A 12,089-nucleotide genomic window follows, 5' to 3' on the forward strand; every position below is an offset into this window, starting at 1 on the left:
AAAACTCCTGGGTTTAGGCTGAGAGTTAAGGCCACCCCAGGAAGGAATCTGTTCTATAGCCCATGACAGGCTCTATATCACAAGACTGTCAGCGTGGAACATAGAAAGGGTGCAAGTATCCATTGGCCCCTCTGGAAACAGGATCTACAGGAAAGAAAGGCCAGAAGTGTTTTCCCTTAAAAACTGGCCACCTTTTTGCAGGCTCTTGTGTTCCTTGAAAAACTACAGCAGTCAAGGATTAAGATGATCCTGTCACTTTGTTAAAATGAAACTTTAAAAAACATATTTCAACACAATGCTTTCTTAGCTTAGGCAGCACAGAAAATTGTCGATCTACCCACTTGTCCTCACAATCACTCCAGAAGTCAGGCAGCGCTGCTGGCATCAAGAGCACTCAGACCCACCCTTGGGCTTCCTGTCACCTAATTCTGGAACAGCCTAGGATTGGGAGGGTCATCTTGACAATGTTAACAAAACACAGAGTCACACAAAGTCTTAAGGGTCCTTTCCAAGAGGTCTTGTGGCTATAGCTGTTCCTTTAGATGGATCATTAGAGTTAGAGCACATTTCTACAGGGGGAAAAAAACTTTAGATGTCAGAGAAACAGTGAGTGCCCAGATTAGAATTAATAATAAGAAAACAATTCAAAGGCTCCCATCTGTAGTTTCACTTTGGGGGAGGATAAATGAATTATATTCTGCTGTGCCTGTTAAAGCCAGAGGGTGAGGCCACAGCCCTATGTGTGGAGAGGGTTGTAAAGACTCCGAATGGGGCTCAATGGGAATGAGACTGATTTTTCAGTAGGAAGCCAGTCTGTAGGGGCCAAGCCTTAGGCAGGGAAGAAACCCCTGTCCCTCCTTGGGACCCACTTCTCATAACTGGACCTGCCTCCTTTGCTGTGTTTGAGAGGGACACCTTCTGCCCCAGGAGGAAGTCAGGAGATGAAGCCATAGTTTCCAACTAGCCTACTTCTCTGGAGTAGCTTTTTAATATACATATTCCATGACCTACTCAAGGGCAACTGAATTGGAATTTTGAGAAATGGTCCCAGATATTTTTTTCTTTAATTCATCTGTTTTATATTTCCCAGGTTATTCTTATGCAATCAGCTCATACTGATTCACAGACTAGTTTTTAGAACCACTAGTTTCTCTTTTATTTATTTATTTATTTATTTATTTATTTATTTATTTATTTATTTTTCCCGTGTTGCTCAGTTTATTTCCTTTTGCTATACTTTCTGGCTTTAGGGACTTGACCACATAGTTGTGCATCCACTCCGCCTCTTTGCAATGCAGCGGAAGAGGTGGACAGCGCCCCCTAAGGAGAGAACGGGTGATTGCAGCAGTAATTAGTGAAGACACCCAAAAGGGAAGTGGCCAAGACTTCAGGGACCAAGACTTAGCTACTGTGAGGCTGAATCCTGCTTCAACCAGAGTAGTTCTGCATTTATCTGTTATATACACCTTGTATATTCATCTGAATGAAAGGTTCCAATGCAAGAGGAAAAAGTTTGAAAAATAATGCTTTTTCTAGAACCATAACATAACCAAAACACATTTCTTCTTCAGTTACATTCTAGACAAACAGCGTTTTGCAGGCTACCCTGAAAATCTAAATATCATTTATAACATGGATCTTGTGGAAAAATCTGAATTCAAGATGGCAAAAACACATCTCCCTCCCCACCTTCCCGCTTGCCACTGACTGAACAGCAAGATGGGATCTGCTGGTATTCTGGGATGCCTCCCAGAATACCTTCAATCCCACATACAAGACTAAAGGGATGCCTAGCTTGGAATAAAGGAAACTCTCCCTGAAGCCAGGAGGGAATCTCTAGTCCCTCCCTTCTCCCCTTATCCACTACCTGCAGTGGCCACAAGGGCTGGAGATGGTCCAATGCAAAGGGACAGCAGAGATACACCAGACACATCGATGCTCTGGGGCTCAGGAACCACCGCACCCCCCTCCCCACCCCCACAATCAGACTCTTAGCTCTACCAGTAAGTGCCCCAATAAATATTTCAGACACAAAGAGGAAGCTACTGCCCTACTGCCATTAGCGTTGTTAGAGAATGTGCTCTGAATTGCTTTGAGGAGTTAGCTCTGATCTTCACATGCTCCCTGGGGAAGAGCAGCATTTGTGGAGTTATCCCTGGACACAGATTAAAGTAAATCCATGTGGCAACCTTGTTCTTAACCTCCTGACTACAGTGTCCCAACCAGACGTGGCCAAAAAAACACCACGGTAAGAACTAAGGCATTGCTAACTACTTCATTTGCCAGACTTGTATTTCTCTTCTCTTTGAACTCTGTCTAACAAAATTATACTCTCGAGACTGCTAAGTCAGCACTAGGAGCCAAAAGTCCTATCTATTTCTGGTGTTAACTAAAGAGTTGAATCGATGAAAAAAAATTAATTCACACCTGAAAACAAACCAATCCTAAGCATAAATAACCCACAATATTCCACATGTGTCTTATGGAGGGAATACATTTATTTAACTCAAATTTCTCAACCAGCTGCATCAACAGCTCCAGTAATGACCTATAGATAATGACCTAGTAATAGGTAATGACCAATAATTGGTAATGACCAAAACATTTGAAGGTTTACCTAGGAGACCTGAAGAAGCCTCAGTTACAAAAGACTGACTTGGGCTCAGTAAACTGTGTTTATTGATAGAGGGAAATTAAGACTCACATATTTCCTCATATACTCAGGAACAAAGTTTGAAACCAAAGAGGTTTAGGGAACAGTTGGCAGCCCACTCCAGTACTCTTGCCTGGAAAATCCCATGGACAGAGGAGCATGGTAGGCTACAGTCCATGGGGCCGCAAAAAGTCAGACACAAATGAGTGACTTCTTTCCTTTCCTTTCCTCCTAATTATAAAGGACAATGTCTTGAGCATTCCAGTTAATTAAGAGATTGCCTCATGATTGCATCTGTAACACTAATGTAAAAACACTAAACTTTTTACTCATTCATATATTAAATAATTTTGTTGTTGTTTAGTCACTAAGTCATGCCTGACTCTCATGACTCCATAGATTATAGCCTGCCAGGTTCCCCTGTCTATGGAATTTCTCAGGCAAGTATACTGGAGAGGGTTGCCATTTCCTTCTCCAGGGGATCTTCCCAACCCAAGGATCAACCCCACATCTCCTGCATTGCAGGCAGATTCTTTACCACTGAGTCACCAGGTAAGCCTCCATAATAATGGCAGTCATATATCAGGCACTATGCCTGACCTCTTTTCTAATTACCCATAATGGACTAGTTCCAAATTGGGAAAGGAGTACATCAAGGCTATATATTGTCACCTGGCTTATTTAGCTTATATGCAGAGTACATCATGCAAAATGCTGGGCTGGATGAACCACAAGCTGGAATCAAGATCGCTGGGAGAAATATCAATAACCTCAGATATGCAAATGACACCACCCTTACGGCAGAAAGCGAAGAGGAACTAAAGAGCCTTTGGATGAAAGTGAAAGAGGAGAGTGAAAAAGCTGGCTTAAAATTCAATATTCAAAAAATGAAGATCATGGCATCCAGTCCCATTACTTCATGGCAAATAGATGGGGAAACAATGGAAACAGTGACAGACTTTATTTTCTTGGGCTCCAAAATCACTGCAGATAGTGACTGCAGCCATGAAATTAAAGGACACTTGCTTCTTGGAAGAAAAGCTCTGACAAACCTAAACAGCATATTAAAAAGCAGAGACATTACTTTGCCGACAAAGGCCTGTCTATAGTTAAAAAAAGCTATAGTTTTTCCAGTAGTCATGTATGGATGTGAGAGTTGGGACTATAATGAAAGCTGAGCGCTGAAGAATTGATGCTTTTGAACTGTGGTGTTGGAGAAGACTCTTGAGAATCCCTTGGACTGCAAGATCAAACCAGTTAATCCTAAAGGAAATCAGTCCTGAATATTCATTCATTGGAAGGACTGATGCTAAAGCGGAAACTCCAATACTTTGGCCACCTGATGTGAAGAACCGACTCACCAGAAAAGACCCTGATGCTGGGAAAGATTGAAGGCAGGAGGAGAAGGGGACGACAGAGGATGAGATGGTTGGATAGCACCACCGACTTGATGGACATGAGTTTGAGCAGGCTCCAGGAGTTGGTGGTGGACAGAGAAGCCTGGCGTGCTGCAGTCCATGGGGTCACAAAAAGTCGGACACGACTGAGCGACTGAACTGAACTGAAATTCCACCTTCCAAATATACTAAGTTGCTCACAAGGCTCAGAATATGCTCTGCTCTCTCCAGGCCTCAACACATGCTATTCCCTCTAGCTGGAATGCCTTTCCTCACACTCCACAGGGACTATACACACAGACACACACCACTGCCTTCATCATCTTCTGGCACAAACGTCTCATTCTCATTTACTGAGCTCAAAGGCCATTCCTTCCAAGAAGCCCTCCTCCACCTCCTATAATAATATGTGCTGCCCTTAGAAAAGACTCTGACGCCGGGAAGATTGAAGGCAAGAGGAGAAGGGGACAACAGAGGATGAGACAGCATCACTGACTCAATGGACAAGAGTTTGAGCAAACTCCAGGAGATGTTAAAGGACAGGAAAGCCTGGTGTGCTGCAGTCCATGGGGTCACAAAGACACAACTGAGTGACTGAACAAGTCTGTCTCACTGCAAAATGGAACCTATTTATGTGCGTCTTTCTTCCAGTGAGCTCTGGAGAGCTGAACCTGGGCATTAAGAAGCAGTTCCTTTTAGTGGTTATACAAGCCCTGCAACTGACTCCCTGGATTCTAATCCCAGGTTTATCTCTCTTAATCTCTGCATAATTTAGGGCAATAACTTAATCTCTCTGGGCCTCAATTTGCTCATCTTTAAAATGGGCATAACAACTGCGCCTATCTCCTTGCATTATTAAAAGGACTGCAGAATACATGCAAGTCTCATGAGAGGTATTGGTCATAGTAAGAATTCAATAAATGGTCTTCTAAAAGTCTCTCCTATAGAAAGGTCGGGAAAATTACCTGTCTACACCTCCATTATATTCTGAAAGGGCACTATACTTAAATGATTTATCTCTTTTAAAATGTCCAATAATAAAATTAAGTGGCAAGACCTACAGAAAGAGGCAAAACCAAGTTAAAAGTAAAGCAAGTACTAGAAAAGGTGGGCTTCCCTGGTGGCTCAGAGAGTAAAGAATCCGCCTGCAATGCAGGAGACCCAGGTTCGATCTCTGGGTCAGGAAGATCCCCTGGAGTAGGAAATGGCAACCCATTCTTGCCTGGAGAATTCCATGAACAGAGGACCCCGATGGGCTACAGTCCATGGGGTCCCAAAGAACTGGACACAACTGAGTGACTAACACTTTTACTTTCAGGACAAGGTACTTGCAATGCAATTAACTAACAAAGGATCTGTTTCCAGAAAAGATTTTTCAAAAAGAAGAAAGAAAAAAACCCTATTATGAATCAATAAGAAAATCAGAGACTACCTAGCAGAAAGTAGGCAAAGGATATTAATTATGCATAAGCATTTCACAGAAAAAGAAACCTGAATGACCTATAGAACTATATAGCAATTCTCAGGGAAATAGAGATACCATTTGATAGCCGCTAGATAATGCCACATGTAGCTGAGGATGCAGGAATCTTTAGGCTAGCAAGGAAGTGAAAGAGAGGGGAAAAGGAAACTTGAAGTAAACATGACACAATAAATATGAAATCTGAACTGTGGGTACATGGGTTTCTAGAAAATTATTTTCTTTTCTAATTGTTTTAGATATCCAATAATTTAAAATGTTATGCCAAGTAAACTTATAAATAAGAACAGGTATTACAGACTTCCTGTTTCCAGGTATATTTCAAGACACTGAATATTCAGATCTTTTATAGATGCTCAATATTTTCACTGATTCCACTAAGTGGATGACTGGGTGAGAGGATGGGCAAACAGAGGCAGGGGTGAATGGATGGATGGACAGATGGGTAGGTGGACAGACAGATGAACAGGCAGCTGGGTAGACTGACATTCAAGTACATAAACAGAGACAGAAGAAATAAAGAAGTCACTTACTGAAGTGAGAAGTTTTAATGAAGTTGTATAAAATGAAGACTTGGGAGACTGAAGTCCCGGCTCTGGCAACCCTCGGACAGCTACCTTGGCAGGGCCACCGGGTGAACTGCACGACACCAAAGGGCCCTATGTACGCAAACGACAATGTGACTGGCGCCCCCTGGAGTTGTGCAATGCCCCAGCCCTGGAGGATAAACGCCATTACCTCTCTGAGTCCTTATTTCTCCATCTGTAATATACAGCCCAATCATATCTGCTTCGTGGGGTCTATAAGAAGACTAATGAGACCTTGTGTGTGAAGTGCTTAGCACAGAACCCAGCACGTGATAAGAAGTGAGAATGTGCTATTATCATCCAGGTAGTACTAGGAAAATGGACACTAAGGTTCAAGACTCGGTTAATGTGCAACAGTCGCCCGAGGAGCTGTCTCCTCAGGATTTAAGGAGTAGGAAAGTAACATATGTACCTAGCGGCATTCCTAGTCAGTTTGGGATCTTAGTGACTGTAAGTTTTCCAGCAGACACTTTCAATCCATAGTTCCGGAGTTCACTGGGGTGCCTCAGGTTCCAGGGGGTGGGGTTAGGCTGGGCGGCTGAGGGCCCAGACTCTGCCTCTGCCGTCATCGGAGCAGATGGGCCGCTCTGTGCCCTCAGATGCAGGTGTCTCTTGGCTAATGTAAGCGATGTTAAGACTTCACGAACATAAATCCCATTTTATGCAACGCTTTCCACAAAGCCTCTAAATGTTCACGGGGCACAAACAAACACAGCAAACTCAGCCATGATGTGCACCGCGCACATGGAGAGCAGGGCGGGGAGCAGGCAGGAGGAGGCAGAACAAGGGGCAACCGGCAGCTGTCTCTTCCCTGCCTACACTGTCGTCATCCAGAGCCCAGTTTCACAATTTAAAATAAGGGGGCTTTTCCACAGACAAAACAGACTGAACATAAGGTTTCCCTGAAGGGCACCTTTTTTAACACAACAAACTACTCCAAAACTTAGTAGCTGAAAATACCGAGAAGTGCCCATCTCTCCTGACTCTGCACTTTGCTGGGAGTTCCTGCTGGGCTTGCACCCTCTGCTGCAGTCAGCTGGAGGGCTCCTGAGCTGGAAGGTCCGCCGTGCCTCGCGGCACTCCGGGCGGGATGCCGGCCGCGAGGCCTCGGGTCTCCATGTCTCCTCCCATCCCCTGGCGACTAGAGCAGCTTCTTCTCTTGGTGGCCTCGGTGGTCTCGGGGCAAGGAACCAAGAGGAGAAGAAGTGCGAGCTGCCAGGCGTCTAGACAGGGCTGGGGCTTGGCTGGCACAGTGTCACTTCCACACATTCTTCTGGTCAGAGCAAGTCAAAAGGCCACCAGACACAAGCGGAGGAGAAATCAATTCCACCCGGAGAAGCAGCAAAGGCCTCTCGCCGGGGGGTGTCCAGGGACGATCTGAGGAGACCACCTGCCATACGGCCCTTGGAAGTCAGGCGTGGACGGGCCTGGACTTCTGAACATGGTCTGTTTGTTAAGGAAAAAAAAAAAAAGTCCAGGGCTTAAAAGAAGCATTTGAAAACCACTCCATGATAGCCAACAGTCCAGAAAACACTGTGAACACAGGCGGCTGCTGCTAAGTCGCTTCAGTCGTGTCCGACTCTGGGCGACCCCACAGACAGCAGCCCACCAGGCTCCACCGTCCCTGGGATTCTCCAGGCAAGAACACTGGAGTGGTGAACACAGGAGTGAGAAGCATTTATTCTTCTCCTGAAGAAAAGTCTTCCTGGCAGGAGCAACAGGGTTCCTGAGGAAGCGCGATTTCTCCTCCACTGAGCAGAGAGTGACAGTCATATCGATGTGACCAATGAAGATGGTGAACAAGTGACCGAGGGAGGGGAAGACTGGGCCTCACCGGAGCAGGTACCTGAGACATGTCCTCACAGGACAGTGACAACGACCGAGAGTGATGCTTGCGTGCGGACAGGCCAGGCTGTCAGGTAAGAGAGAGGTGGGGCGAGGGGAGAGGAGCGTGTGCGCAGGGGGAGGGAAGGGCGCTGAGGGGAGCAGATGCAGAAGGAGGCAGAGCTGCTCGGCTACAGGGACGCCCCTCACCAAAGGAACACAAGGCTGAAAAGCCAGCCTCCGGAACTCTTCTTTCCTCTTCTGGAGACAGCAGGAAAAATAAGAACAAGGCTTTGTGCAAACAGCAAAGTCTTATCAATACAATAACTGGATGCTAAGTAGATGAGAAGAGACTTCAGAATGCTCTGACAAATCAAAGAAGAGGACAGATGAGAAGAGGGCAGGATGAGGCCGAGATTCAGACAATAACCAAGCCATCCGCCTCTAAGAAACAACCCAGCTCCCTCTGTGGGGACAGGTGGACACATACAGTCACACTTGTATGCGTGGGTTTATAATTGGTTTCATTTTATTCCACAGTAAAATGGGTTAATGGTACATCCATATTGTCACAACATTCTCTAGCAAATGTCCTAATTAGGAACCCTAACTAGCTTTCCATTATTTCAAAACTGTCCAAATCTGGGTAGACCCCGAAGACCATCTGGAACCTGGACTTCTGCCCAGGCAGCAAGGGATTGTCCTTCATTAGACCTCTCCACGCCCCAGCTAACTGAGAGAGAGACAGAGTGATGGAGAGTTACGTGGTAAACACACTGGGAAACAGCATTTCTTGCTCAGATATTTGGTTTTGTGATTTTATCTTCCTTGCAAGTGACCATGTTCATAAAACTTCAAAGGAGATTTTGATTTAAATCTGGTGCCTTGGCTATTTAAAATTAACTGGGACATGCATTTATTTAAGCATGCATTGCTGTCTGCGGGCATATGCAGAACACTCATCCAAGAAACAGCAGAAAGTACTGTTATTCTTTATCTTTTAACTATTTTAGTTTGAAGGGGAAGCTTTTTAAAAAATCAGGAATAACTTCAAAATCCAGAGGGAGGAATTGCCAATAAAGTAAAACCATTCACATTGATTTATCATTGTATTTCTGCAACCATTGCTTGCTTCACTAGCTTGTCACTGTATGTGTTTTGAGGGTGGGGGGAGGCAGTCATCTGGATCTCACATCACATATAGAAGCTGATATAGATGATAAAAGTCAATCATAAAGCTCCCCCAAGTGGATGTTTATAAAACTACATCAAGAAACCAGCCACTCTAGCTGGGATTGTGATCAACACTGAGGCCCCAAATGATAAGCAGCAGTGACCTGGCTTATCCATTATTTTGTACATAATTTAATAAGATCTGCATCTTGGGAAAAGAATTCTATAAATTTTAAAAGAGATTCTGCAAAAACGCTCCTTTTGGCTTCCGGGGAACTTAACTGGGCCTGGAAGCTGCTGGTGGCTACACTAGACCTTACCTGGACGCAAAGGATCCCGGGATACAGTGATTTGCAGCTGCTCAGGGGTGCAGAGTGCCCCCATGGCCCCTCTGGAAAAGCTCCCCATCCACTCAGTTGTGTTCCTTATGCCACTAGCGGGGCTGATTATACCGAATTACTTGGCACCCCTGTTAAGCCTGTCACTTAGATTCCAGAACAAATTAAGTTTGCTGAAGGCTTTGCTCTTTCTCTCTATTAAAATATTCATATCTACTCTAACAACCTGATAAAAACTGGCTAAAAGCCTTGCAGTATCCCCTATAGGGAGTGCCATTTTTAATGAATCTGCAAGCATCATAAATAAAAAATAACTGGTCTTAATAAAGAATTGATAGAGCAGCTCTGGTCCCAGATAGGTGTCAATGGGGAGGCTACACACAGCCTTAGCAGACCCAGTGCAGCAAATGAATCTCCCAGTTAGATGGGGAAGGCCCCCATCCACCAGTAAACTCCAAACAAGGGCAGCATCCATGAATAACTTTCCATAGAATAGTTGAACCTAATGGATCTCATTGGGGATGGATGGTAGAGGGGTGACAGGAGGCCCTTCCAGGGCTGTATAAGAAAGTGGGGAGGAGGACAGGTGATAAGAAGAGTAACAGCTAACATTTCTTGAGCGTTTACCACGTACCAAGCATTCTTTTCCCAGCAAACCTACTAAATGGGCAGTATTACCCGCTCCTTAGAAATGAAGGCTAATGGAATTTTTGGGCTTCTCCTGGTGGCTCAGAGGTAAAGAATCCACCTGCAATGCAGGAGGCGAAGGAGATGCGGGTTCGATCCCTGGGTCAGGAAGATCCCCTGGAGGAGGGCATGGCAACCACTCCAGTATTCTTTCCTGGAGAATCCTCATGGACAGAGGAGCATGGTGGGCTACAGTCCATGGGGTCGCAAAGAGTCAGACACGATTGAAAGGAGTTAGCAGCAGCACCAACAGAATTTATATAAGCAGCCTAAGAGCTGAATTCCAACCCAGGTCTGACCCTCAGCCCCAGTCCCTAAGCACTAAAGGCTTGATAAAAGCATTAGAAACATTTCATAAAACTCTTAATTCACTCCAGTTATTTTTTGGCAAAAGGTGGGACATGAGGCCAGCAATCAGCCTTCACTTGGCCCTGGGGCCAAGGACCAGGTTGGAGTCTGGGCCTCCTTCCTGCTAGGCCAGCAAGCTGGCTGCTCACTCTGACTCCACCCCAAGGCTCCACAAGAGAACACAGGACCCAGAATCCTAAGCTCCAGAAAATAAACTAAATAGCTGTGTTTAGTTACAAGTTTCAGACCAGCACCATTTTCAAGAACACTGGCACTCCAGACTCCAACGAGACCACATTGTGTAACCTAAGGTTTCTGATCCATTATACGGGGAGAGTGATCAACTGTAACTCATAAGGTGGTGGTGAGCTTGAGTGAAATCAGCCATGTGAAAGCTTGGCATATAGTAAGTGCTCCATAATATTAATAGTTAGTTTTTATTATTGGGGCTAAAACAGACTTGTGCTAGCCTCAGAACCTGGCTGCCAGTTAGAATGCCACTGTTGCCAAGAGAAAATACATTCTATTAATAAGATGCAAAACACAGGTTGACAACCAACTTTTGACAATGAGCTGTTATTAAAAAAAAAAGGAAGTCAACATTCAACTTTCAACTTTCTGGGGGTGGGGGTGGGGCTGTGCGGGTTTCCTCCAGTTGCTAGAGCAGTAGCTGCTCTCTAGTTGCAGCGCAGGCTTCTCGTCGCGGTGGTTTCTCTTGTGGCGCATGGGCTCGGGGGCACATGGGCTCAGCAGCTGCAGCTCCCAGGTTCTGAAGCACAGGCTCTGTGGTTGTGGTGCACAAGCCTAGCTGCCCCGTGGCATGTGAGATCTTCCCAAATCAGGGACTGAACCCATGTCTACTGCATTGGCAGTCAGATTCTTTACCACTGAGCCATCAGGGAAGCCCCCATTCAAATTTTAATCAGCTAGCTATGCTAGAAAAAGATCGCCTTTTCAAAATCAACACAAAAATGTGGTACTGATCACCAAAGATGCTGTTGCAACAAGCAACATCCTTTTCTTCATCCAATGAGTCTAATGTGATCAATGATTTTTTTTTTTTTTTTTTAATGTATGCCTTTCACAGCATCATGTCAAAAGTTTCTTCGGTTCAGGGTATGACAGAACCCAGTCACCCTCAACCCCCACTCAAGGCCATCCTCAAAGTCTAAGTGGCATCAGGGATCTTCACTGAGTGACAGCTACATGGCTGAAAGTTAAACACATTTTTCAATGGACTGTTGGGGTCAGAGAGAAGTGCATGCCTTCCACCTACTACTCAGGGTCAGAACATTTGCAGGGGTGGAGCAGGAGGTTAAGCCCTGGTCTTATCTCAGGTGGGAAGGAAAAAGGTCAGGATTCTTACTCAAAAAATAGCTCCCCCATAATCCCACCAATTGGTTTCACTGAGTCTACAAAGTTCTCCTTTCACAACTGAATATTACACAGAAAAGGATTCTAAAGAGATGCTCCACAGTTTGACACTGGTTTTCTATAGGTGGTGGGACTGTGGTTGATTTGGGGTTTATACTTTTATCTATCTGTATTTTCTAACTTTTTTACAGTGAAAAAGTAAAAGTTAACTTTGATTTTGAAAAGACC

The 12,089-nt window shown here is 44.9% G+C and overlaps 1 protein-coding gene across 2 annotated transcripts in view; it reads right to left on the minus strand.

Annotated features, from left to right (window-relative positions):
- LOC122697767 overlaps nucleotides 1-12,089 on the minus strand; it is a 200,956-nt gene that overhangs the window by 146,669 nt on the left and 42,198 nt on the right. Inside the window, exon 2 of one of the 2 annotated variants that reach the window (XM_043908759.1) lies at nucleotides 4,738-4,742. The exons of the other annotated variant lie outside the window; for it this stretch is intronic. The gene's annotated coding sequence lies outside the window, so the exon portion shown is untranslated. The remainder of the gene's footprint in view (nucleotides 1-4,737; nucleotides 4,743-12,089) is intronic. 2 annotated transcript variants of the gene reach the window in all.

The sequence above is a fragment of the Cervus elaphus genome, chromosome 1 (assembly GCF_910594005.1).
Source record: "Cervus elaphus chromosome 1, mCerEla1.1, whole genome shotgun sequence".
NCBI classification, from domain to species: domain Eukaryota; kingdom Metazoa; phylum Chordata; class Mammalia; order Artiodactyla; family Cervidae; genus Cervus; species Cervus elaphus.